The sequence below is a fragment of the Pan troglodytes genome, chromosome 18 (assembly GCF_028858775.2).
Source record: "Pan troglodytes isolate AG18354 chromosome 18, NHGRI_mPanTro3-v2.0_pri, whole genome shotgun sequence".
Classification (NCBI taxonomy): Eukaryota; Metazoa; Chordata; class Mammalia; order Primates; family Hominidae; genus Pan; species Pan troglodytes.
The window spans coordinates 7851600-7878579 of NC_072416.2; the positions used below are offsets into that span (position 1 = coordinate 7851600).

At 45.6% G+C, this 26980-nt stretch overlaps 2 long non-coding RNA genes across 2 annotated transcripts in view; one reads left to right on the forward strand and one right to left on the reverse strand.

Moving 5' to 3' along the window:
* LOC107968782 (uncharacterized) lies at positions 1-15189 on the reverse strand. The gene is made up of 3 exons (XR_001710208.2): positions 14758-15189; positions 10113-10243; positions 1-855 (listed from the first exon to the last, which is right to left on the reverse strand). It is a non-coding gene; the product is annotated as an uncharacterized LOC107968782 (long non-coding RNA).
* Positions 15027-26980, forward strand: part of LOC107968783 (uncharacterized) — a 16391-nt gene continuing 4437 nt past the window's right edge. Inside the window, exon 1 of the long non-coding RNA XR_001710209.2 lies at positions 15027-15527. This is a non-coding gene — a long non-coding RNA (uncharacterized LOC107968783). The remainder of the gene's footprint in view (positions 15528-26980) is intronic.

The following is a 26980-nucleotide window of genomic DNA, read 5'->3' on the forward strand; positions in this document are numbered from 1 at the left end:
TTTGAAGCAAAAGGGACTTTATTGGAAGGCTGTTGGGGAACTGGCAGAAATAAGGTCCTCCTGAAGAACGAGGCTTGCAGCAGACAGGAGTCAGGCAGTTTCAGAGGACCTTGACAAGTGCAGTGTAGAGGTAAGGTGCAGGAGTCGGCCTGGGTTCATGTCTTTGACTCTACTACATGGGGCAGGCTGTTTAACAGCTTTCTGCCTCAGTTTTCTGATCTGTAAAATGGTGATGATATTACTCATCTCAGTATTACTGTGAAGTTTAAATGAGTTGGTATATAAAAAGTACTTGGGGCTGGGCATGGTGGCTCACATGTATAATTTCAGCACTTTGGGAGGCCGAGGCAGGTGGATTCCTTGAGGCCAGGAGTTTGAGACCAGCCTGGCCAACATGGTAAAAACCTGTCTCTACTAAAAATACAAAAAAAATTAGCCAGGAGTGGTGGCACGTGCCTGTAATCCCAGCTACTGGGGAGGATGAGGCAGGAGACTCCCTTGAACCTAGGAGGCAGAGGTTGCAGTGAACCGAGATCGCACCACTGCACTCCAGCCTGGGCGACAGAGCGAGACTTTGTCTCAAATAAATAAATAAATAAAAATTAAGAAAAAAGTGCTTGGAAGGGCTTGGTAAACTTCAGCCATTAGCTCACGTATCACTTTAGAAGGACAGACCTTCAGTCACTTCACCCTTGAATCCCTTTGCTCAAGACCAAAGTTCTGAGAGGGAGTCTACTTGGCTGAGTTGTGACCATTTGGGCAATGCAGGAAAGGATGCAGTGGGAGGCGTCTCCAGAGACATCTTTGGCTTCCATCATGGGGTAGCAGGCGCCTGGATTATCCGCCCTAACAAATCTGGACAAAGGAAAACGAGGTTCTCTGAGGAGGGAGACATAGAGCCCAAGGAGCTAACCAAAAGACAAATAGTCATTCGGTCTTGTCATTTTCTTTTACACATGTGTGTACATTATCTTACACTTACCACTTTGTTTTCTTTCTCACCTCTAATTGCAACCTGCTGCCAAAAGTTAAAATAAAATGAAAGTATTGAGATAGCTCAGTAACTGACTTTTGGTCAATTGACTTTTCATATAGTGAACAGCTGCCCAAACAATTGCCTCTGTCAGTGTGCAAATTTGCAGCTGTTTGCATGATCACTCCCAGTCCCCCAACACAGGGCTGTGTTGCAGCACAATTTAGTTCAGGGTTTTGCTCTTTGCAACAGGGAGATTCTCATCCATTACAGGTTGCGGTAAAAACAGGGGTACCATAAGCAACCACCGCTTTCCTCAATGATGTGATGAAAGCAAAAGCCAAGTAGCTTGATGTATCCAACTTAAAAATATAAAAAGTTACACCTGTGGGCTGCAGTTGGAGCTATGACGGCGGCAGCTGCTGCTGGACATAGCCCGGGGTCTGGACCTGGGGACTCCCCAGAAGGGCCCGAGGGGGAGGCTCCGGAGCGTCGGCGGAAGGCACACGGGATGCTTTACTATGGCTTCTCGGAAGGGGAGGCGGCGGGACGCCCCGCGGGGCCCGACCCCCTGGACCCGACTGATCTGAACGGGGTGCACTTCGACCCGGAAGTTTACCTAGACAAGCTGCGTCGAGAGTGCCCTCGGGCCCAGCTGAGGACAGTGAGACGGACATGGTGCGGCAGATCCGGGCTCTAGACAGCGATATGCAGACCCTGGTCTATGAGAACTACAACAAGTTCATCTCAGCCACAGAAATGGACAAACAGCATAAAATTGTATGAGGAATTGCAGGAGACCCAGAATTTCCCAAATAACCTTGTAAAAGAAGAACAAAGTTGGAAGAATCACACACACACACACTATATATATATATATATATATATATATATATATATATATATGTAAAGTTTTGTTTTCGTTCAGTTGTAAATATTTAGTAATTTCTATTGTGATTTTTCCTTTAACTCATGAAAGGATATTTTTAATTTTCCAAATATATGCTTGTGTTTAGCTATCTTCTTTCCATTGACTTCTAATTTTGTTGCATTATGGTCAGAAAAATGTGGTCTGGACATTGTCAATCATATAGTGGATTTTGTTGAGACTTCTTTATGGCCTAATATGTGGCTGTGGCCAGTTGTTGTTGTTGTTGTTGTTGTTTTTCGCAAATGTGCCACATGTGGTTAAAAGGAATGTGGATTATTTGTTTTTTTTAGAAGAGTTTTTATTTTTAAATAGATAAGATTCTCAGTGTAACTGGAATCTAGCTTCAATTAGCAATATGCTAGATCTCTCAAACCTTAGGATGTTAGTCAGTGTAACACTAGACAATGCTGCTGACACAAATAAACCCTGAACTCTCAGTAGGTTGACACCCATAGCATAGTCTGGTGCAGGGCAGGGGTTCTCCTTGGGGGCCCTTGTGCAACAGTGATTCAGAGATCCTGGAGGTTTCCATCTTTTAATTCTGCCATCTCAGAGTTTTTCACTTGTAGCCATGTGGATGGGAAGAGAGGAAACATAGCTCACACTTGCCTTTGATAACCTTGGCCCAGAAGTGATTTCTTACATTCCTATTGGTGGAAATGCAGTCACATGGTTCTAAACTAACTGCAAGGGATGCTGGGAAATGTAGTCTTTCTGCATGCCCAAGAAGAGGAATGGTGTGAACACAGCATTGTCTTTGACACACTAAGCATGTGCTGAAGAGTTCTTACTCTTAGAGGAGGTTTGTCTGTCCTGTGTAACTTTCTCAGTTTTTGCTTAGATAGTTTCAGGCAATGTTGTTTGTTGCATTCAGCTTGATGATGATTATGTCCTCTTGGCAAAGTAGTCAAGATTCCCATCAGTTTGAATGAAAGTGTTTTACAGATAGGTCAGGAAATGTTAATACTTTAAAAGGCCCTTCTATTCCTCCACTCTACAGATAAGAACAACAGAGTCCTAGAGAGAGGAGGTCATGGGTCTCACTCATGAGTGGCAGAATTGAAACCAACATGGCAGTAACTTTGCCTTTCCCCCATCGTGTTGTTCTCCCTCTATTTTCACTCTGCTGATTTCTTCACTTGCTCCATACAGACCTTCCAGTACCAAGTATATAAGGAGTGATTAATCTGAGCTTCTCCAGAAAGTCCATTCCTGGTAGGCACTGGGAATAAGAAATCTCAGAGTATAAAATAACATCAAGTGGTAGCACTTTTGTGAATGGCTCCCAAATTAGTTCCTTTACCTTTTTTTTTTTTCTTGAAGCGCAGTTGCACAAAACACGCTTAGCCTGAGATGAAGCACATATTAGAGAAAGGTTCTCTCTATAGCATTATCTATTACTCTAATGAGCATGAAAAAGAAGAGAGGGGACATGCTCTCTCTAGCTATTATTACCTCCACTATAGAGTTGACATACACAAGCTCATTATTGCATTATGTTTTATTCAACAAAATAACTTTAATGTTGTAGCTTAAATTGAATTCGCTAAAACATCTTTATCTCCAGCATAATGTGCCTCAAGTGTCTTCTTGGTGTCTGAATTTTCTCCAGAATTATAGTGCTGAAGCTATGGAAATGGTGAAATTATATGCAATCTGCAAAACAATGTGGCTATAATGTGGTAATTGGCCTTGCACATAATTAAAGGAACATTTCCTTATCAGAGCTGTTCCATCAGAGACCCAAAGGCTATCGTTGTACAAATCACCCACTTAGGAAAACCTTTATCCCCAGTAGCCTATAAAAATCTGGTTATGCAAACAGATTTGCTTATTCAGTAACATTAATGGCTTCTCATAGTTAAAAAGTCATCAAGGTGATTGACCTATAATCTGTTTCCTCTGTGACCAAGTGTCATTTTTATTTTGACAGTTGGGAGCCTTTTGACTCTTTCACAGCTGGCATGAAGGCACAGGAAAGGAAATCTCAAAAACCAACAACCTGTGTATTCCCAGCCTATTAATCAATAGAAAATCACTTCAACTGGATTAGGGTCTTGCATCTGGCAGAAAGGCTCTTATGGACATTGAAATTGGATTTTTACACTTGATATGACACCTCCTTGAGTCAGATCAGATTCAGGTTTGATAGACTCTTGCCGAAAAATTGCTCCAGGGTCTGTGCAGTAGCTAAAGCCTTTTTTTTTTGTTGTTGTTGTTGTTTTAAAAGCAGCATTAAATGTTTTCATGAAGACCTTCCCAGCAGTGATTTTATTGTGAATATGGTCTTTAGCTCTGGTCCTGAATAACTCACACTGAGGAAACCTCTAACAAGTGTTTTATTAGAAGATGTCTGATGGATGGTTGGTTTTAATAACAAATCTCTTCCCTTTTTCTGTCCCCTGTGTTCTATTCTCCTTTCTCTACACATTATTCAGGGAGGATTCACCTATTCCCAAAGTCCTTTCCTCTTTATTTCCATTCCAGAGCGCTCTGTATAACTCCAGGCTGATGAATCCAACTGCCCACTGGTTATCTCCACTTGGCTGTCTGTCTTGCACTGACCTCATGTTACCTTTCCTCTCCTGATTTCCTCTTCTGCCTAAGCTCACCACATCAGATTCACACCACCATCCACCCAGCTTCCAAAACACCTGGGCCTCATCCTGCATTCCTCCCGCTTTCTCAGTCAAGTTAGTCTACTGTCTCCTCTCCATCCTCACTGCCACAGCCTTGGTCCAGCCAACCATCTTGTCTCACTTGGTGTATTGCAGCCTCCTACCTGGTCTACTCACCTCCCACTCTCCTCCAGCCAGACTGCTCTTTTTATAGCACAAAGTGGATCATTACTCCCCTGCCTAAAAACATCTACTGTCTCCTTTTGCCTACAGGATAAACATGACAAAGAGCCTTTAAAATTTGGCTCCCAGTTACCTCTACATTAGTCACTTTGTACAATTATATGAACATCTCTCAGCTCCTCACCCTCTTACTTCTCGATTTTTGCACATGGTCTTGCCTCTGCTGGGAATGATCTTCCACACCTCTCCTATCGACCTGGCTAATTCCTACCATTTTCTAGTCTTCAACTTAGGAGTCCTGTGATGGAGAAGGATTTCTGACCACCTGATATAGATTGGATGGCCACCCACCTCCTGGCTTTTTTTTTTTTTTTTTTTGACAGAGTCTCGCTCTGGCCATCCAGACTGGAGTGCAGTGGTGCGATCTTGGCTCACTGCAATCTCCACCTCCCGGGTTCAAGCAATTCTCCCACCTCAGCCTTCCGAATATCTGGAATTACAGGTGCCCGCCACCACACGCGGCTAATTTTTTTGTATTTTTATTAAAGACAGGATTTCACCATGTTGACCAGGCTGTTTTCAAACTCCTGGCCTCAAGTGATCCACCCACCTCGGGCTCCCAAAGTGGTGGGATTACAGGCATGAACAACTGCACCTGGCCTATTGGGTGCCCCTTCTATGTGCTCCCATTGCCCCAGGAATGCTGTCACCACAACTTTTACCATTCTGAGTTGAAAATGATTTTTTTTTTTTTTTGCTTTTTATTTCTCTCATTAAATGCAAAGCTCATTGAAAAGAGGACGGTGGTTGTTCACTGTTGTACTCCTAACCTTTGACTCAGTGTCCTGAGGTCTGCTCTAGAGCTGTGCACACATGTTCAGACACTGGAGCACATCTTGTCTAGTGCCTCTTTTGAGGTGGCTTGGAGAAAAGTCAGTAGGTACTTCCCCAAGGTTGAAACAGAAGTTTCACCTAAATCAGTAGTTCTTCAACTTCAGCTTGCATTGGAATCCTCTGAGAGCTTGTTAAAAATACAGTCTCCTAGAGCCCACTCTTCAAGAGTCAGTGAGTTGCTTCATCATCAAAATACATACAGAATCCAGCCGGTCTTCAGCGCCAGCCTGGTCTGAGCCACTGTGGACTCCCACCTGCAGAATCTCCCTGCTGGTCTCCTTGCTTCTGCTCTTACCTTCTTATCATCCATTCAAGTAGCCAGGGTGATCCTTTTTAAAAAAATTTTTTAATTTTTTTGAGATGAAGTCTCACTCGGTCACCCAGGCTGGAGTGCAGTGGTACTATCTCAGCTTAGTGCAGCCTCTACCTCCTGGGCTCAAGCCATCCTCCCACCTCAGCCTCCTGGGTGGCTGGGACCACAGGCATACACTGCCACACTTGGCTAATTTTTGTATTTTTTGTGAAGACCGCGTCTTGCTATGTTGCCCAGGCTAGTCTTGAACTTCTGCGTGCGCCCACCTCAGCCTCCTGCATTTTTAGGAAGCCCCTCTTGTAGGGATTTTGATGCAGAGGGCTGGGTGCCTCATGTCTCCTCCCAGCTCTCTCTGTCTCTTTCTCTCTCTGTTTGTCTTTCTCTTTGCCTTATAGCTGCCCTGGGGACTAGACTCTGCCTTAGGCATCCCTCTGACTCCTGTTTGCTTTTATCCTGAGGCTGCTTTAAGTTGTGCCTTGATCTAAAGCCTTGGGCTTCTGTTCCTATTGCTTGCTTTTGTTGGAAGGGCCGTGCAGCTTCTTGACAAATTGCAAAGGTGCCCACGAGTTTCTGAGTCCCCAAGAACCAAACCAGATGACAAACAGCGATGCAGCCCACAGCTGGGGAGACAGATTTCATGTCCACACAGAGACTCCAAGATGCTGAACTGAAATCCACCCCGAAACCTGTTTTCTCTCTCATTTAAGTTCAATGTCACCTGGGGGCTTGCAGGGCAGGGCTGGTGACCATTCACAGGGCAAAGATGCTTTGAAATGTCAACTGAGAATGCTGTGGTGGTTGACAGATGGCAAGTCAGAGCATAGATTAACTTGGAAAGAGAAACTCACCCCTTGGGGGGAGTGTGTGAGGCTGGCAGCCACACAGAGGGCTTTTCCTGTGAGCTCTCGCATAGATGCAAACAGCCAGGAGGTTTTGCTTTCTGAGCCTGAGTGGAACCATGTTCCTCCCTGCACATTGCCGCTCTGCAGCAAATGTTTATTCCTGTTGCACTGATTAAAAGTGCTTACCGAAGGGGTTTGAGAGGAGTGGTGACAATGTGAGTTATGGCTCTGCTGGCTGCCAGTGGAGCCAGCCACTCTGCACAGCTGTGCAAGGGTGTTTTGAAAAGTGGCTCAGCCGGCCAGAAGTGACTGGGTGTAAATGTTGCTGCCACGTCTTGTAGCCTGATTGGGGCCATATTTGCAGATCCCTTAAACCACTACACTTGTTCAGGCTTAAAAATAAGCTTACTTTTTTTGTTTGTTTGGTTTTGTTTTATGAGACAGAGTCTTGTTCTGTCGCTGGGTTGGAATGCAGTGGCATGATCTTGGCCTACTGCAACCTCTGCCTCCCGGGTTCAAGTGATTTTCCTGCCTCAGGCTCCCGAGTAGCTGGGATTACAGGCGTGCGCCATCACGACCAGCTAATTTTTGAATTTTTAGTAGAGACAGGGCTTCACCATGTTGGCCAGGATGGTCCGACCTCTTGACCTCGTGATCTGCCCACCTCCGCCTCCCAAAGTGCTGGTATTATAGGTGTGAGCCACCATGCCTGGCCAAACATAAACTTACTTTCTTACCTCTTCTGCTGAACTTTATTTGCTTCTTTTCCCAAACGTCTCTATCCAGAACAGCTTTTAGCAACAAAGTTACCCAATGCCCTTCCCTAGTCTCTCCTTGCAACTGGCTCTCAGTAGGGGGTAGGAGGAAATCCTTGACAGAACCAATTTACATGACTGTTTGGAGGACTCTGGCTAGCCCCAGGAGGTGTTTGCATTTTTAAATTGGTTACTAGTTATCTCAAATGAGTTTCTAATTAGTAGAGCTTTAGGCATTGTAAGGAAATGAAGTGAAAATATGTAAATATTGTGGGGGAAGACTCCCCCCACCATGCCTGCTCCACCAGTGGCATTGACTTTTCCTAAGTTCTTTTCTTTGAGTCCAGTGATTTTTTTTCTTTTTTTCTTTGTTTTTGAGAAGGAATCTCACTCTGTCACCCAGGCTGGAGTGCAGTGGCGCAGTCTCTACTCACTGCAACTTCCCCATCCCGGGTTCAAGCAATTCTCCTGCCTCAGCCTTCCGAGTAGCTGAGACTAAAGACGCGTGCCACCATACCCGGCTAATTTTTTGTATTTTTAATAGAGGCAGGGTTTCACCATGTTAGCCAGGTTGGTCTCGATCTCCTGACCTCATGAGTCCAGGGATTTTTCTAAACTTGCAATGGGGTTCCCAGGGGTGGTAGTTTTTAAGTGGGGTTTGTAAGTTAGGACAGCCTGGTGAAGTCATACAATATGCTGTTTGCTGAGGCAAATTGTGTTCTCTGAAGATGGCCAAAATATCATCTCCCATCCTGTGGGCCCTTCTAGAAGCTGGTCTCACCCCCATCAAGAGGCGAAGTACAAATCTCCTCCTCTTGAATCTGAGCAGGATTGAGACTGTTTCCACAAATAGGATGTAGTGGCAGTGAGGGAACAGAGAGACCCTCTCATATTGTTTTATACTCAGTACCTGTTTTAAGAAAAAACAAGGAAATAAAACCAAAGACAGGCAGCCCGGCGCCAGGCCTGAAACCAGGCCTGGGCCTGCCTGGCCTAAACCCAGTAGTTAAAAATCAACTCATAACTTAGAAACCAATGTTATTCACAGATTCCAGACATTTTTTAGAAGAACATTGTGAAACTCCCTGCCCTGTTCTCTCTGACCACTGGTGCATGCAGCCCCTGTCACATACTGCCTGCTTGCTCACATCAATCACGACCCTTTCATGTGAAATCTTTAGTGTTGTGAGCCCTTAAAAGGGACAGAACTTGCACTTGGGGAGCTCGGATTTTAAGGCAGTAGCTTGCCAATGCTCCCAGCTGAATAAAGCCCTTCCTTCTACAACTCGGTGTCTGAGAGGTTTTGTCTGTGGCTTGTCCTGCTACAGCAGTGGCTCTATGAGACTTCAAGGGCCAAGTTAGAAGACGCTGTGCAACTTTCTCATGGTTCTCTCATTCTTGGCACATAGCCACCATGCTGTGAGGAAGCCCAAGCAGCCCGAGGCAAGACCCCTGTGGAGAGGAACCAAGGCCCTCTGGTGCACAGCCCTGGCTAAGCTTTCAGCTGACACCGGCATCAACTCTTCAGCTGTATGAAAGATTCACCTTGGTTGGGCATGGTGTCTTACACCCTTAATCCCGGTACTTTGGGAGGCCGAGGTTGGTGGATCACTTGAGGTCAGGAGTTCGAGACCAGCCTGGCCAGTATGGTGAAACCCTGTCTCTACAAAAATACAAAAATTAGCCAGGCATGGTGGCAGGCTCCTGTAATCCCAGCTAACCAGGAGGCTGAGGCACAGGAGTATCTAGTATTTCTTGAACCTGGCAGGTGGAGGCTGCAATGAGCCAAGATCTCTCCACTGCACTGCAGCCTGGGTGACAGAGCAAGACTCCATCTAAAAAAAAAAAAAAAAAAAAAAAAAAAAAGATTCACCTAGAGAGTGGTTCCTCCAGGCCCTGGGGAAGACTCCCCATTTGTTGCTGGGAAGAACAGAAATGAACCCTTTCCTTTGAACCCTGCCCAAAATACAGATTTATTAGCAGAACAAATGATGCGTTTTTTAAACCACTAAATTTTGGTTTATTATGCAACAGTAGATGATCAGAACCTCTACTTTGCATAAAGCCCCTGCTCCATGGAGCAACTAAGAGGGCTCTGGAGTCAGTATGCTCAGGTTCAAATCCCTTCCTCACCCTGTGTCTTCTAGGTGACTTATGGCAAAATCCTTAAACTCCTTGTTTCTCAGATTCCCACCTGTAAAACAGGGGTGATAATAATAGCGTCCACCTCATGGGTGCCATGAAGATTTCCACTGGATGGGTGATTGCATCCTACGAATTGTGAATTCCTTTACAAATATTTATGGAATGCCAATTACATGCCAGGCTATGCCAGGCCCTGGGGAGTGGCAAGTGAGCAAAACAGCCCTGTTCCCTCCCTTCTGGTGCTTACAGTCTAATGGGGGTATAAGGACCTTAAACAAATAGACAAGTCAACATATCATGACCAATTATGATAGCTGTTCAGAGGAAGTGACATTTAGGCTGAGACCTGGATGATGGGTGGGCTTTAGCCCAATGAAAAGACCAGGGAAAAATATATACAAAAGCCCTGAGATATGAAACAGAGGACTTAGATCCCAAATCTGGGCTTCAGGCGATACCTTGCTATCTTGCATCTTTCCTCAAGCATCTGGAAGTGCTTCTTCCTGACACACATCTAAATGGTTTCTGGTTTCTTTTTATAGAATTGCACCAGTGCCCACTGTTTGAAGTATCCTTGGGGCTGCTGGCTCTGAAAACAAAACACAAAGAACAAAAGGAAGTGTATATCAGTCAGGATTCTTGGCTGCAAGCCACAGCAGCTAATCCTATTTATGAAGGGAGGAGGGAGTTTCCTAGAAGGCTTTTGGGGGCTCACAGATGATCAGCTGCAAGATCAGGTTTGAGGAATGGGCAGGAGGAATGTGGGAGGGTTGGAGCCATCTGGTGGGAGCTATCCAGGCAGGGATAGAGCTGACTCCATCTTTGCAACTCTCTTTTGAGAGTCAAAACCCTGGTAGCAAACATCTGACTGGCTGAGCCCAGGTCTTTTGTTCCCTCCCGTGGTACCAGGGAAGATCTAGTCCCTTTGGTTTCATGAGTATCTGGGGAGTGGAGCTGGTGGTGGAGAATGGGCTCGGGATTTGCACCCTGCCAAAGACTTCTCCAAGACAGATCAGGTTGCTAATGGGGATGTCAGCCACAGACCAACACATGCCACCCTGGCTTCCTCATGTTCCCCAGCCACCCTGATTTCCTTGAGAGAAGCAGTGACTCCAGAGTTCATTTTTGCTTGTTCTCTGTCTTCTTTTCCCAGTGGGAAGCTCCATCAGGGTCTGAGATCTCTGGCTGTCCTGGACACAAGTGCCAGCCCCATTCCCAGGCAGCGACACTATGTGAAGATGTTCTCACATGACATCACCACTTTGGACTCCATCCTAATTCACTTGTGGCTTTTATAGCCTTGGCTTCCTGACATGAGTGTACAGCATTTGTGGGACCTGCTGCAGCCTCAGGGCTGGCCCTCCTCATTTCTCCTCTGCTCTGTATTTACATTTTGTTGGAATCAAGCCAAAGTGTGCTCCCCTTGGTGCCCATTACTCAGACCTTGGCTCCGAACTCAAGATGGGCAACTCTGACCCTTTGTCAGTATGTGGGTGGGTTTGGCCATGACGCATTTTTGGCCTCCTTGGGATGGGTTGAAGGGGAAAAGCAGGGAGACTAAGCAGAGTGGGGTTGGAGAAACTGAGCCATCAGCTTCAATGAGATGGCAGTTAATCCTGGCATTCTGAATTACTGTGCAAGAGCACATGGAGGATGAGAGCAAGCTTGGGGCTGGGGATCATCTCCAAGGTGGTCCAATCTCGTGGGTGGGACCAGCAGCCACAATTTCAGACAGTGCTCATCTCTGATCTTTGGTAGTCTGAGAATTGGGGAAATGTTTCCATCAGGACCTGAAGATGTGGGTGTGGATGACAGAGTCCACTCTCTTGGGGGAAGTCAAGAGAGTCTGGGCAGAGGAACATCCTGGCTTTGGAGTCAGAAATAACTCATCTGGATTCTGGCTGGGCCGCTGACTTGATAAAAGTGACTTAATTTCTCTGAATCTTAGTTGTATCTGTAATATGGAGATAAAAATAGAATCCATGCTTCACAGGGTTATTGCAAGAATTAGATACTGTGATGCTTGCTGAGCTCTCAGCACAGTTCCTGGCACCGAGAAAGAACTCCAAGCATGAAAGCTATGTTAATAGAGACTGGGGAGGCTGTGGCTTGGTGGCCATGCAGGTGGGTCCCCGGGCTTATCCCAGGACCACTACAAATCATTCTATAGCAGTGAGGTGGGGTCTGGGAACCACACCTGGTACACCTGGGATTGCTTGTCCCCAAAGGTTTGATATCTTCAATGCCTGTCCTGAGGCTGCACGTTCCTTCAACAATGGCTGCAGTGACATCTCATCTTCACAGGCAGCACCCTCAGGCTCTCCCCATTCTTCTTCGAAATTTCCCTTCTCTGGGATCCTCAGATTATTTCCTTCTGCCTAGAGTCTTTGGACAACAGCCAGCTTGTTTTCCTGCCTCCCAGGAGGCTGCTTCTCTTTAGGTAGCCCATTGGCAATGGCACCCACCATTAGTGCCAAGCCCATGTTTCCAGACACCTAACCCCAGGCAGAACAAGAGGGGTGATCAAGTGCTCCCGATGGCCTGGTTTCCTGGGCTGGGGTTGGCTTAGAGGTAAGAGGAGTGGGGACAGAGGCTTCCGCAGTGCCTGCAACTGGGGAGGATGGGTGGCCGCAGGGCCCAACAGCTTTTCTTCTTGGCTGGTGAGATTCTTGGTTGTTTAGATTGCAGCATGTTCTTTGGAAAGTCTGGTTCTTATAGAGGAAAACTCTAGGAGAGAAGGGTGGTCTGTCAGCTAGGTAGGGTGTAGAGAATCAGTTAAATGAGTTAAAACATTTGAACGTTGACTTCAGTAAAGACCAGAGTGATGAGTGTCTTGTCTTCAACTCTTCTTCCAGGGTTCTGTGTTTAACTCATTGCATCCAAAAAGGGGAATGTGTGGGTTGACATAACTAGACTATGGGGTGGCTTTCTTTTGTCCATTTTCTCTCTCCCTCTCATCTCTATAACCTGGCTTCTTTCCTCCTACTGTAGATGGAATTTTTGTACATGGTGAGAATCTTGGCAGAAATCTCCTGGCCATTTATCCCTATGGCTTTGTTGCCAGAAAGAAAATGGACTTCCCTGTCCTAGCTCTTGTTTGAAAACTCCTAGGAAAGAGTTGTAATTGGCTCTCTTGGGTTACTTCTCTACCCTTAGACTGGGGGTTTGAGACACTACGATGGACTCAACTTGAGTCCTTCTACAGCTAAGAGTGGGGTTGGGTGCATCTGTTACCTGAAGAAGTGAGGGAGTTGGGGGCACAGACACGGCCACCAGAAGAAATCACTGTGAATTGAATCCACAAAATGGTTAATTCTGACAAAGCTATTTCCAATGCACTATTTTCTTAGCCATTTCAAGTCCTCTTTGGAATAAGCCAGGGTACAAAAACATTTATCAATAAAATATATGCTTTTGTTATAGCAGAAATGAGTGTGAAGTTAAAATAAAGAAACCCACCAAGAGTTACCAGCGACCCAGGAGATGATAAATCAGTTTTGCCTGATTGTTCTTGATTGTTTGTAGTTCTGAAGGCATGAGTGAAGATGAGATCAGGGTGAGGGTGAGTTCACAGGCTCTCAGCCTACATAAAATTTGAAAATGGAAGCGCAGTACTTCAAATCACCATGGGAGCCTCTCCACAAACCTTAAATATTCAGAGGATACAGGCAGCATGGTAAATGAGGAAGTGATTCCAAGACCTGGGAAGATCTATGTACCAAATGAGGAGTGTATTGGTCAGGGTTCTTCAGAGAGGCAGAACCCATCGTGTATAAATAGACACGCAAGAAGGGACTTACTGGGGAAATTGGCTCATGTGATTACGAAGGCTGAGAAGTCCCACGACAAACTGTCTACAAGCTGGAGACCTTGGGATGTTGGTAGCCTGGCTTGCGTCTAAAGGCCTCAGAACCTTGGAAGACCATGGTGTAACTCTCAGTCCAAGGACAAAAGCCTGAGTACCCAGGGGGCTGCTGGTGTTAAGCCCCAGAGTCCAGAAATCAGGAAGCCTGATGTTCTGATGTCCAAAGGCAGGAGAAGGAGAGTATGTCCCAGCTCCAAGAGATAGAGACACATTTGCTTTTTTTCTATTTTTGTTCTATCAGGGTCCTCAACTGATTGGATGGTACCCACTCACACTGAGAGTGGATCTTCCCTCTTTAGTCCACGCAGACTCTCACAGAAATCTCCTCTGGAAACACCTCCAGAGTGCTCATAGGCACACCCCCAAATAACGCTTTCTCTAGGTATTCCTTAATCCAGTCAAATGGACACCTAAAATGAGCCGTTACAAGGTGTCTTCTTTGGGATGCCTCAAGTTACAAGTATAGTCAAAACATTACATTTGAGGTCCTTGCATAGAAATATTTTGGAAATATGTTTATTTTCTTGTCTGGACAATTCTATGTTGCTTTACAGGATGGCCAGCATGGCTTTTAGCTTAGTGATATACAAGATGGGTCATGTTTGCATAGGGGTGATGTAGTGCCACATTTTTAATTAACTATTGATTAGTGGGATTTGTGTATTGAGGTTAATCAGGTACAACAAGAACAGATAACTTTACTTGGATTCTTTTAAGGTCAAGTACATAAATTTAATGCAAGGTAACTTTATATTAGAAACAACTTTTTTTTTTTTCTAGAAGTAATCAATGTAGTCTCAAAGCTGACAATAACATGCAAAATTCAACCTTCTTCTATTTGTGCGAATATGGTTTTTATTTTCTTCTTAGGTTATGGAGCAAAGGGGACATATTTCTCTTTCTTGGAAAAATCTCACTATATATGGTGAGCAACAGCCCATTACCGTGGAAGGGACAGATGCAGTATTTTCCCAACAAGGAGTCACCTTGCATTCCCAGAGATAGCTGGAGCTGAAGTACAAGGATTTGTCAGGGAAGAAATATTGTTGAGCTTCCTACTTACTCAGGAGTGTGTTCAGGTTAAATTGGAAGGTCTTGTGACAAGGCTGAGAAAAATACACCAAGTGAGAGTTTTTGCTGAAAGATTACTGTTTCTTGATGCCAGATGTATGAAGCTATGATTGCATTTATCATGAGTGTGGGACCAAAGAGTGAATTTTAACCACAGGGTTGCTTACCTGGCAGTCTCTCAAGAGATCCTGGAGTTCACATCTTTCTGAAATCAAAACAAACAAATAAACAAACAAATAACTCCCCCACCTGTCCTTTTAGAACCTGGAAATGGTTATAGTTCTTCAAGCCTGGACAGAGAAAAAGTGAGGAGAGGGCAACTGAGTGATCAAGGTATTTTTTCTCTTGACACTCATGTAGAAGCTTTGGGGCCTGATAACATCAGTCTTTGTGACCTCTTAGAATCCTTTGTGATTTCCTGGATTCTTCAGATTCTGTTTGTTGTCCAAGGGGCACGCACCGTGGTCAGGCCAGCACCTCATCTTTTCTGCAAACCACTTTCTCCTATTTTCAGAACAGTATTATTCAGTTTATGTGGTTCAGGGAGGTCACATGACTCAGCCTTGTCCTATCAGAGGACTCAATCCTGCTGGCCACATTGATTGGTCCAGGAATGGATATATCCTAAGAATGGGCCAATCACTACTTTCCGTGAGTCTTTTCTCAGAGGTTGTGGGAAAGATGCTTTCTCCTAAGCTGGTATTGAGGGCTGTGTGTAGTACACAGGCTTGAGACTGTGAACTGCCATCTTGTGTCCACCTGGATAAAGCTTGTCTGATAATAAAGCAAAGTGGAGCTGAGGAATAAAGAGAGAGACATACAGAGGACCCTGATGACATTATTTGAACCTAGATACAGCTAAGTCTGAAGCTAGTTGTCCGGAGTTGGTGGGTTCTTGGTCTCACTGACTTCACGAATGAAGCTGCGGACCCTCACGGTGAGTATCTCAGTTCTTAAAGAGGGCGTGTCCGCAGTTTGTTCCTTCTGATGTTCGGATGCGTTCAGAGTTTCTTCCTCCTGGTGGGCTTGTGGTCTTGCTGGCTTCAGGAGTGAAGCTGCAGACCTTTGCGGTGAGTGTTACAGCTCATAAAGGGAGTGTGGACCCAAAGAGTGAGCAGCAGCAAGATTTATTGCAAAGAGCCAAAGAACAAAGCTTCCACAGTGTTGAAGGGGACCCCAGCAGGTTGCCACTCCTGGCTGGGGCAGCCTGCTTTTATTCCCTTATCTTGCCCCACCCACATCCTGCTGATTGGTCCATTTTACACAGAGCTGATTGGTTGGTTTTACAGAGAGCTGATTGGTCTGCTTTGACAGGGTGCTGATTGGTGCGTTTACAATCCCTGAGCTAGACACAAAATTTCTCCCCGTCCCTACTAGATTAGCTAGATACAGAGTGTGGACACAAAAGTTCTCCACCTCCCCACTAGATTAGCTAGATACAGAGTGTCGATTGGTGCATTCACAAACCCTGAGCTAGACACAGGGTGCTGACTGGTGTGTTTACAAACCTTGAGCTAGATACAGAGTGCCGAATGGTGTATTTACAATCCCTTAGCTAGACATAAAGGTTCTCCAAGTTCCCACCAGACTCAGGAGCCCAGCTGGCTTCACCCAGTGGATCCCGCACCAGGGCCGCAGGTGGAGCTGCCTGCTAGTCCTGTGCCGTGTGCCCGCACTCCTCAGCCCTTGGGTGGTCGATGGGACTGGGCGCCATGGAGCAGGGGGTGGCGCTCGTCGGGGAGGCTCCGGCAGTGCAGGAGCCCACGGCGGAGAGGCTCAGGCATGGCGGGCTGCAGGTCCCGAGCCCTTCCCCGCAGGGAGGCGGCTAAGGCCCGGCGAGAAATCCAACGCACTAGGACCATCCCCTCAAACTTGCGGGGTACATAAGTTGCCAGCATTTTAATGTAAGCTGGTTTGAATTGTGTTTCTGCTGTTTGCAAGTGAACTTATTGGTTAAATCTGGAAAGCTTCAGTGCATTACTCAATCCAGAGAAAGAGGGTGGTTTCAACACATAAGGCAGAAACATGGCATTGAATTGTTTTCATTAAAACAGAAATACCCGATAGCTCCAGTTAGAACATTTCTCAGCAAAACTAAGAGGGTGGTGGAAGGAGTTTGGTGGAAGCCTTAAAAAGCCCTTATCTTATTGAGGAGAGGCAGGCAGAAGAAGAAGGAATGATAACATTTGGTGAAGGCAGGGGTTGGCATCTTGTTTCCATAGAATGATAGAGAAACATATTTATGAATGCTCGGAAAGGGAAAGTCAATTCCTAAAGACAAGAGGGAGCAAACAAAAGCTTGTTCCAACCAGGGAAAAATGAAAATAGGAAATAAAGGAAAATAAATAACAAGCATGAAGCAGTATCAAAGGATCAAAATCAAGCATATCACTTACACTAAGTAGATTGTACTTTTTTTTTTAATTAAAAGACAGTGACTGTCAGTTGGGATTGAAAAAACAAAATCCAAAATCTGGGTTTCAGTGTCATCTGTAAAATGTAGATATAATGACTGTGGTGAGTATCTGTGTGTGCATGTGTACATATGTGTATGAGTTTATGTAGGAGTACACATATACTTAGAAGCACAAATGAGTCATGCTCTATACAACATTGTGCAGCTTCTTTTTTACAGAAGCCACATGTCCTAAGGATCTCTCTATGCTGGCGCATAAAAGCTTGCTCCATTTTTTAGTAGCTGCGCATATTCTGCTTTATGGCTATACCATAAATTCATTTAGCCGAACTCCCATCATGGACACTTCGGTTGTTTTGGTTGTTTGCTTTTCTAAACGATGCTGCAATAAAATTTCCTCATGTACCATTTGGGCTCACTCATGCAGCTGTATCTCGAGGATCAGTCCCCAGAAGTGAGATTGCTGGGCAGAGGGTCCGTGCACTTAACATGTTGAAAGATATTACCAAATTAGACAGTTTAACTTGCAAATGTGTCTTATTAGGAGAAAATCTGTTAGATTAAGTCCACCTTGTAAATGTTATATTTGAGTAGTCCATTTATTAAATTGATTTGTGTTCTGCTTCTTCCCCAAAAGGGCTCAAGGAAGCTTATAGCAAGAGGCAAATCAAATAAGGCTGAAAATAATAAACATGCGGACAAAAGCCAGTATGGCAACAGTAACCGCTAGCACATATTTTGAGCACTTACTACATGCCAGACACTGTTGCAAGTGATTTGTATATATAAACTCAACTAAACCGCACAATTCCATTAGGAAGGGATTAGCCTCTCCATTTTGCAGGTGGGGAAACCAAGGCACAGAAGGGTTAGATAACTTGTTCAATGTCACACAGTGAGTGGTGAAGCTGGGAATTGAACTCGGGCAGGCTGGATTCAAAGTCTTCCCTGTTAGCCATTATGATATACTACTTCTCCAAAATCAGGATTCTGATGAGGAGGAAGGATGAAGCTGGACACAGATAGGTGTTTTTTTTTTGTTTTTTTGTTTGTTTGTTTGTTTTTTTGAGACAGAGTCTCATGCTGTCATTCAGCCTGGAGTGCAGTGGTGCGATCTCAGCTCACTGCAACCTCTGCCTCCCAGGCTTAAGTGATTCTCGTGTCTCAGCCTCCCAAGTACCTGGGATTACAGGCGCGTGCCACCATGCCCAGCTAATTTTTCTATTTTTAGTAGAGATGGGGTTTTGCCATGTTGCCCAGGCTGGTCTCAAACTCCTGGGCTCAAGTGATCTGCCTGCCTTGGCCTCCCAAAGTGCTGGGATTACAGGCGTGAGCCACCATGTCTGGCCAACAGATAGGTTTTTATTATTGCTGTGATCCAAGTATTCAACCCTTGATTCATTCAACCACCAGCGTATTCATTCAGTCATTCAACAGATGGCTATCAAGGGCAGCCCTTTGCCAAGAACACTGGGATAATAGTGAACAAAAGTCTCTGTGGTCCCCACCTCTACTTGCCTGTGGGGGTCAAGTTGCTTCCTGAGTACACTCATCTGGATGCAAGGCTGTCCTTCCTTGGTGAATGGTGGGTCCCTCTGATCAATATGTTCATGCTTGCTGTAGGGAGAGAGGACTGTTTGAGCCCTTGGTCCTCAGCCTCTGCATCACTGACTTGGTGGCCCTTGCCTCATGCATTGTCATCCAGAACTTTTGGTTTGCTTATTGCAACCCATCAAGATCCCCTGTGACAAGCAGGTGGGGCAAGTTTGCAGACAGCCCTATAAGCCTCATTCCTCAGACAGTGGGCTGAGCTGTAACCTCCTCATTGCTGAGGTGTGGTGGCCTCAGCCAAGATGGCAGCGACCTCAGCTGAGTCCCAGTCATTCCTGAGGGCAAAGGGGCAGTTTGAGGTTTCTACTTCTTGTCCTCTGGTGGGAAAAACACTGCGTATGGGCTTTTGCCTTGCTTGGACACTCGATCAGCCAGGCTTGGATACATTGAGGTTTCCAGGCTCAGTTTTTTTCGTCTGTAAAATGATAAAAATCAATGCCATTTCCACTTTGTCTCTTTGAAACGCATATGAAGCAAACTTAACAAAACAAAGGAAATGTCCATTCATTCCACATACATTTTTTTTGTAGTACCTATGTGTACCAGGCACTGAATTCGGCCCTGGGGCTGTCTTGATGAACAGGAGGACCAGGCTGTCAGCACATGATGTGCACAGGCTGGTGGGGAGTAGAGGTAAATCGAACAGTCACAGCAGAAATAATAACAAACATTTACTGGGGAGTCTCTACATGCCAGGTACATTTCTGATCCCTTGACAGGGTGTCAGCTCAGTTAATCCTCACTGCAGCCCCAAGAGGTGGGTGCTTTTATTTTTTTATTTTTATTTCTTTTTATTTTTTTATGTTTTGAGATGGAGTCTTGCTTTGTCGCCCAGGTTTAAGTGCAGTGGCATGATCTTGGCTCACTGCAAGCTGAGGTGGGTATTTTATAATCCCCATTTTACAGGTGAGTAAACTAAGGCACAGAATGATTAAGTATGTGTCCAAGGTCCTCAGCTAATAAGAGGAGGAGCAGAGGCACCACAGGCCTCTGGCTCCCAAACCTGTGTCTCTGAATAAGACACCCCATCTTGCCTCTGTACTATAAAGTGATGTAGGAGCGAAAGAACAGGATGGTTTGAGAGAATAATAGTGAGAACCTCGTTTATATTGGAGTGTTTGGGAAACACCCGTAGGAGAAAGTGGAATTGGAAGAGATATGAAGGAGGAGAAGGAGCCAGGCTTACAGACATGGGCGTATGTGTAGGAGTTGGAGGGAGGCAGAGGGAACAGGAGTCGCAAAGGCCCTGGGGTAGGCAAAACGTTGAGGGCATTTGCAGAATGGAAAGAAAACCCTTGTGTTCGGGATCGTTGAATTGGAGGTGCCCTTGAGACTTGGCACAGTGCTTGGAGCGTCGGAAAAGCTCAGTAGAGGTTAGCTGTTCCTGTGTCTTGAGAGATGAAGAAGCAGGGAAACAGAAGTTTTCAGGGATGACATGCTTCCCTAAGCCTGCAGCTGAGCATAGCAGGTATCGGTATTAGCATCGGGTGCAGATGAATCCCATTTGGTCACCTCTGGCCTCCTTCTGCAGGTGTGAGTCCTGCAAGTGTGGGTTCCCTTTGCTGGGGAATCCTTGGGTGGGGGGCTTTGGCTCCCTCCCACCCCTTCGAGGAATTCTCCTTTGTCAAATTCACTGAGTGTGCTTCCTTTTTCTCCATCAGTCTTGCTGTGGGAAGAAGGCAGCTCCAACCTGCTTTCAAAGCTGAGCAAATAAAGCTGTTTTACAATTGGTTCCATTGTAGAGACAGCATTAGACTGATTTATTCAAATCAATTCTGGGTAAAAGCCATAAAAGAGAGCTTAAGAATGAGCTCTGTTTCCCCAGGAAACCCAGCTGATGGATGGGCACCTGAAGTGGGGCGGTGCGTGGCTGGCTTCCGAAAGGAGTGGGGGGCTGCTTGCACTCTGGGCAGGCTCAGACAGCGTTTTCCTGGGGGACTGAGGTTAGACGCGGCCTCCAACGTTCCTTAAGCTCCTGGTGGAGATGAAAGGGTCCAGTGTGTCTTTTTGTTTTGGCTCCTGAAGGGCAGGAGGCCTCATCGTACAGCAGCTTTTGGGAACATAAGCCGATGTCATAGCTGGAAGGATCATCAGATAACCTGATCGGAGCCCCTCCTTTTTGGCAGTAGAAGGGTGGGTGGCTAGAACCCAAGAAACTGGAGCAGCTTGCCCAAGGTCACCCTCAAATTAGCGGAAGAGTCAGAATTCAAATTTAAGTCTCCCAACTTCCTTCTCCTGTGCTGTTTGCATTACAGGAGACACATCCCAGTTTATAAACAAAATGTACCAACCACCTAACCCCAAATGACCCTGATGGTAAGGCCTGCCATTTATCCAACTAAAACCAAGTATGCTTTGATTTTTTTTTTTTTTTTTTTCTTGAGACAGAGTCTCACTCTGTCACCCAGGCTGGGATGCAATGGCGTGATCTCGGCTCACTGCAACCTCCGCCTCCAGGGTTCAATCAGTTCTCCTGCTTCAGCCTCCTCAGTAGCTGGGGTTACAGATGCATGCCACCACACCCGGCTAATTTTTATATTTTTAGTAGAGATGGGGTTTTGCCATGTTGGCTAGGCTTGTCTCGAACTCCTGACCTCAGGTGATCCGCCCACCTCAGCCTCCCAAAGTGCTAGGATTACAGGTGTGAGCCACCATGCCTGGCCCATGTATGGTTTAATCAAAGTCACTTTCCTTTACTTTAGTACTTTGCACACATAGAGAAGAAATAATCAGCACTGTCTTCATAAAAATTATTTGTTGAGATCAGAAGAGAGGGAAAATTAATCTCTAAATTTGCTGCACTCGAATTCATGTAACTTCTCAAACAGGATGAGTTTCTTTTCTTTATGTCGTGCTTGCCTTCTTACCCTCATGCATATGTCTGCCACTTAGTAGCTGTGTGATCCTGATCCCTGATCACGTTACTTAGTCACTCTGAGCCTCAGCATTCTCATCTGTGTAATGAGAACAGTGCCTGCCTCATCAAGCTGTCATGAGTGGATGGCATGAGGCATATAAAGCAATCAACAGTGCCTGGCCATATCAGTTGCTCACAAATGTTAGCTCTTTTTTGATATTTACACAGAAGAAATGAATGAGCCTCTTCCCCATTGGATAAATGTCTGCTGTTCTGTATTTCACTTTCATACTGACCTTGCCTGCCTCTCATTTTACTACTAGGATTGTGCATGGACACCTCTCTCTGTCTAATCCCCACCCCTCACCTTCAGCATAAATGCACACACAGCACCTGTATGCACATTTGGGTGTACAAAACACAGACTCTCCTTTTCAAGTTGCAAGTAGGAGTAAGAGAGAGTAGTAAAATGTGGGCAGTAAGAAAGAATGTGAGTCCTTCCTTTTTTTTTTTCTTTTTTTTTTGATGAGACGGGGTCTCCCTCTGTCACTCAAGCTGGAGTGTAGTGGTGCAGTCATGGCTCACTGCAGCCTTGACCCCTGTCGCTCAAGTGATCCTCCCAACTCAGCCTCTGGAGTAGTTGGGACTACAGGCACATGCCATCACATCTGGTTAATTTTTTTATTTTTTGTAGAGATGGGTTTTTGCCATGTTGCCCAGCTTATCTTGAAATCCTGGGGTCATATGATCTTCCCACCTTGGCCGCCCCCCAACAAAGTTCTGGGATTGCAGGCATGAGCCACTGCACCCAGCCATGTCCTTATTTCCTAGCCCTTTTATTCTCCAGTGTTTTCCCTGCCCTGGACTGGGGTAGGAAATGTCATGTTTTGAGTTAGTGCAGCTTGGGACCAATGTGTATAGTGTGGACTTCAGTATTGAACCCTTTTGATTCTTTGTCTCTTTTCCAGGGGCTTGGCGCCCAAATCAATCAGATATCAGAACCCAGACAAGGTGTTCCCAGGTGGTGCTTGTGCCTGGGACCCACATAAGCTGTGTTTTCTTGCCCAGCTGGATGGTGTCCCGGTATCTGTCATAGAAGTTTCCCTCCTTGGGCACAACCTTGTCATCACTACAGGTGTGTTCAGCAGCACTAAAGAGAGAGGAGGAGAAGAGAGGAAGGAAGAAGGGGTAGAGAGGAGGGAGTGAGAGGGATGGAGGGGGAAGAGGAGAAGTCTCAGAAATCTGCAATCATCCACTGCCTGGGAGGGAAAGGGGAAATCTACTCTGGCCGTGGTGCTGAAGTACAAGTGCCCTGCAAAGGACTTCAAGGCAGCAACCAGGCCAGCAAGAAATGAGAGGGAGAGGGAGAGGGAGAGGGGGAGGGGGAGGGGAGGGAAAAAGGGATGGAGAAAGGAATGGAGGGAGAGGGATAGAGCGAGGGAGGGAGGAAAGTAGAAATAAAAAGGGAGGGAGTAAGAGAGAGGGAGGGAGGGAAACAGGGAGGAAGGAAGAGAGAGAAACAGAGGGAGAGAGAGAGAAAGGGAGGGAGAGAGAAACAAAGATGCAGAAGCAGGGAGAGAGAGAAAGAGACAAGGGAGGGAGGAAGAGAGCGAGAGAGAGAGAGAGAGAGAGAGAGAGAGAAAGGAGAGAAGGAGAGAGACAGAGAGGGGCTGATAGAATGCTAACCCCTGCCTAGATTAGGGTCAAATGCCAATGCCACAGGTTCATGTTGGGGAGACACACTTTTTTTTTTTTTTTGCCAGCATTTTTGTTCACTTCCCAAGAAGGCTTAAATTATGTGTGCATGTGTGTGTATATGTGTGTGCATAAGAACAGGGATTATTACTATATGAATTTTACTCCATGTTGGAGGCATTGGTTGGGACATCATCTTACTTGTGCCTATAAAACAGCGGGGCGGCATAGCTGGGGCACGGACATAGGCAGCCCTGCCCATGGGGACACCATAGCTTTGCTCACAGTGCAGGAGGCCAGCAGCTCTGTGGGAGGGACAATGAAAGATGCTTCTGTTGTGTCTTCTGAGGCCTTGGCTTCTAGGTCAGCCCAAGAGAATGGGGGATTTTTTACTCTGTTTTGATGATCAAGGGTGTCTCCCAATCCCCGTGGTTGCCTATTTGGTTTGCTCTAGTTTAATCTTCTAGGGGTAACCAGGGGTTTGCTCTCTGCCTTCTGTGCCTCACAGGGACTTCTGGGATCTTGCTGGCTTCCATGAACCTCAGGGATTTCCATGCAGGGGTAGAAGATAATAGGCATGTGGCTGCATGGTGCCTCAGAGCTCAGGTTCAGGAGCCAGATATGCCTGCATTGAAGTGATTTCTGACCTTCACTGTGGTCTTGGATGAGGTCTCTTCTTGTTTTGTTACTGATGCAGAGATGGAGGCCCCTGGGTGGTGACTGGTATCTGAAGATGAGAGAATGAAGGGGGTAAGGCTTTTTGTTAATGTCAACCCTGAAATTATTACACAATGCACCATGGTTCTTGCTGGTCCTAAGCAGTCAGCTTGATCTTATAGTGATTCCCCAGAAAGTTCTGGAAGGTAAGTGTCTTTGAGAGGTTACCAGCATGGGCTTGAGGCAGATCATTGAGATGTGAGTCGCAGCTCCATCCTTTACTAGCTGGGTGACCTTGGACAAGTTGTTGAACTTTTCAGAGCTTCATCTTCCTCATATGTTAAAAGGGAATAATAATAATATCCACCTCCATGGTTGTAAAAAAGATTATTTATTTTTATTTCTTATTGAGACAGGGTCTCACTGTCATCAAGGTTGGAGTGTAGTGATGCAATCAGCACTCACTGCAACCTCTACCTCCAGGGCTCAAGTGATCCTCCTGCCTCAGCCTCCCTAGTAGCTGGGACCACAGGTGTGTGCCACCACATCTGTGTAATTTTTGTATTTTTTTTGTAGAGATGGGGTCTCACTATATTGCCCAGGCTGGTCTCAAACTCAAATTCCTGGGCTTATGTCATCCACTTGCCTTGGCCTCCCAAAGTGCTGGGATTACAGGCATGAGCCACTGAGCCTGGCCCTATAAAGAAGATTAAATGAACTAATATACACAGAATGTTTAGAACAGTGCCTGACACAGAGTAAGCTTTAAAAAATATCAGCTATTATTTTTTTCTTCAATTTTTAAGTTTCAGAGGTACATGTGCAAGATGTGCAGATTTGTTACATAGGTAAATGTGTGCAATGGTGGTTTGTTGCACAGAACATTCCATTACCTATGTATTAAGCCCAGCACCCATTAGCTACTTTTCCTGATGCTCTCTCTCCTCCACCAACAGGACCCAGTGTGTGTTGTTCCCCGCATGTGTTCATGTGTTCTCATCATTCAGCTCCTACTCATAAGTGAGAACATGTGATATTTCATTTTCTCTTCCTGCGTTAGTTTGCCGAGGATAACAGCTTCCAGCTCCAACCATGTCCCTGCAAAGGACATAATCTCATTCCTTTTTATGGCTGCATAGTATTCCATGGTGTATATGTACCACATTTTCTTTTTTTTTTTTTTTTGAGACAGAGTCTCGCTCTGTCACCCGGGCTGGAGTGCAGTGGCTTGATCTTGGCTCACTGCAAGCTCCGCCTCCTGGGTCATGCCATTCTCCTGCCTCAGCCTCTCTGAGTAGCTGGGACTACAGGCGCCTGCCACCATGCCTGGCTAATTTTTTGTATTTTTTAGTAGAGACGGGGTTTCACCGTGGTCTCGAACTCCTGACCTCATGATCCGCCCGCCTCGGCCTCCCAAAGTCCTGGGATTACAAGCGTGAGCCACCACGCCCGGCCTATGTGCCACATTTTCTTTGTCTAATCTATCATTGATGGGCATTTAGGTTGATTCCACTTCTTTGCTATTGCAAATAGTGAATATCACTTATTATTATTTTACTAATATTATTACTGTTGTGGCTCAGAAAATGATAACCCAAAATTTGGCACTTTGACGTGCTGAATGCTTTGAACTGAAATAAGAAGGCCTCAGAAATAAGTCTCAGAACCAAGGTCTCTCTGACCTTCCCCTGCTCCCCATCTCTCTGATGCTCTTTCTTTTCTCAAGCACAGGGAGGGAGTCTCTCTGAAATTTTCTTGTTTGACTAAAGAAACTTCTTTCCAAAAGACATACATTCGTCTTAAGACCCCCTCCCTAGGAATCTCATCGAATAACCACCAGAGAAGAGACTAAAAGTCGTCACCATGCTGAGACAGACTTTTCATCTATTCTTCTGAGGGCAGCTCTAAGAGATTACCTGGGAGACCTTATCTGCATAATAAGACAACCTTTGCTCACAGTAAAGTTCTGCCCCTTACCTTCCCACCACCTCCACCAGAGCTCTGAGGGATGTTGTCCCAGGCCATTGTTCTTTGGGCTCATTTATTTCCCTTAGAAATTATATACTACCCCTAAAATTACCTACAGGCCCTTTATTACCCTTCCCACTAAGAAAATAGTATTTAAGCCTCAACGACCTGGTCTCTTTTTGAGCCTCATATTTGCAGGACTCCGGTGTCCATATACACACCAAGAAATCTGTATGCCTTTTTTTCTCCTGTGTATTGTTTATTTATCAGTCATTTCAGTGAACCTTCCGTGGGCAGAGAGGACACTTTTCCTCTGTCCCTACATTACCATGGCTCTTGTCAACTAGAAAGCATTAGGAACTAATGTGTACTTCCTGTCCTCAGTTTCCTTATCTGAAAAATGGGGCTGCTGATAATACTTCGGTAGCTCAAGAAAGAAATAAGAGAGATCACACAAAGTGCCCCCACACAGTGTAGGCACCCAAAATATGACATTTTCCCCTTCCTCCTTTCTTTGGTCATATTCAAGATCGAGGTATATCAAATATTGGCATAAATGCACAGTTTGGTGGTTCTTGCCTTTCTTAGGGGTCATGGGTCCAGAATCACATCTCCCTCTCAGGGTTCAATAATTCAATGAACTATAATGGGTTTTTAATCTCATTGCCCAGAAAAACCCATCTTAATTGCTTCTTTACACAATACATTAAATACAATTTTCTAGGAAAGAAAATGTGACTGACAAAAGTGGGTTATTAAAAGTCAAACTCTCAGCCAGGCACAATGACTCATGTCTGTAATTCTAGCACTTTGGGAGGCCAAGGCAGGAGGATCGCTTGAGCCCAGGAGTCCAAGCCTTCAGTAAGCTACATTTGCACCACTGCACTCCAGCCTGGGTGACAGAGTGAGAACCTGACTCTTATAAATAATAATAATAAAAAAAATTAGACTCTGGTGATGGTGAGATGTGGAGAGTCTGAGTGCTGGCTGTGGATCTGTGCAGAAGCTTCTGAGCCCAGAATCTCTGCCGTTCTGGGACTCACTGTTCTCATCCTATGGCTGCCCTAGGCCCCGTTTGAGGCCGTCTGATGGCTGAAGACAGGATGGTGTTGGGTTGAAGGGGCCTTCCTCCTTCCCCAGTGCTGTCTTGCACACACACAGGCTGTGTGGGCGTTGCCTTTAACGC